The sequence below is a fragment of the Falco punctatus genome, assembly GCF_963210335.1.
Source record: "Falco punctatus genome assembly, chromosome: 2".
In the NCBI taxonomy this organism is placed as follows: domain Eukaryota; kingdom Metazoa; phylum Chordata; class Aves; order Falconiformes; family Falconidae; genus Falco; species Falco punctatus.
In genome coordinates this window covers 21,905,670-21,907,047 of record NC_137581.1, presented here as the reverse complement: position 1 = coordinate 21,907,047, position 1,378 = coordinate 21,905,670, and positions in this window count along the sequence as shown.

The following is a 1,378-nucleotide window of genomic DNA, read 5'->3' as shown; positions in this document are numbered from 1 at the left end:
CGAATGTGAAGGTTACTTTTTGATGTTCGAGCCAGAGATAGAGCCAATCTATTCAGTGCACTGGAAGATACTAGGCTTTTGAAAGCAAGACATTAGGGAATTATGTCCCCAAAATAGCATGAAAGAGAATACTTGGGCATGCGTGCACTTTCATTTTTATGTAAAAATGCCTTTAGCAGTTTTACTAATAACATCATAGGATAACTAGACTAAATTCATTACTTATGGGAGGGCTTTTGTAAATGAGAGAGTTTTGGGCTTCTGGTCTTCTGTTTCGTCAGTATGTTTTTTTGGGGGAGGGTTATTTGGTTTTTTGTTGTTGCTTGTTTTGCGGGTTTTACCTTTTAAACCACTTAGACTGTGGAAATAGACTGAGTTGCATTCTGGTTTTCAAATCAGCTTTGCTTCCTGGTTCTCCTGGTCAGGAACCCAGCCGGGAAGCTGGTTTGCTTGGCACAAGCTGACTTTGGAGTCACAGTTTTGGTGTGACAGCTAGAAAATGCAGTCTGCTGTAAGCTACATTTCCTCCCTTAAAACTGGGACTTGACTACTATGAAGTGACATTTATTAGAACCTCTGTTTTGCAACTTTCTCTAAATTTCTTGCATTTAGAAGATGCATAAATAATTCGCATCAGTCTGGCTTTAATCCTTAACTGTATTTACTTCACTTTAGCTGAGTAGTAGTGCCTTGCTATGGGTTCTCCCATGTTATTACTTGTCCATGGAAGATACTGAATCAGCCAGAACAAGAACTGGAATAAAATCTGGTCAAAAGTTTTAACAGCAAAGAAAAAGGTATGAAAAGCTCATTATGCAAGTAAGGAGCAGGACACTGTGACACAGTATAAATTGAACCTATGTTCACAGAAGCATAAATCCTCTTTCCAATAGCTGGAATGAGGCTGAAGAAATGTTTTCCCAGTGATTTAATGCACAAGCAATTTTACACTCAGGCCTTCTCAGCCTATGTCCCCTATTTCACGTTCATGTCTTTTATCCTATGCATCTGGAAGCAGAAGCGTTGCAGTTTAAATTATTCCCTGCTGCAGAAGATTGCTTAGTGAGTACCTTGCTTGTATCTGTGTATAGCTACTGGGATATTTTGGGGCAAAAGGGTTGCAATGAAATACAGGGCAAAAGTGCAGCAACCTCATGAATCTTGGTAACTGTAGATCTGTGTGGTGCAGCTGTTAACACCTCCCACACAACCAGACCGCAGTAGCCTGGCAGATCCACTGTGACAGAAAAAATTGAAACCAGGAAGACCCCTCCTGAACCCAGGAGACTTGGCCCAAATATTTTTTTTTTTTTAAACCAAGATGAAGAGGCTGAGTTTCTAATATTGAGCTATAAGTCCCTTTCCAATTAAAACGAAG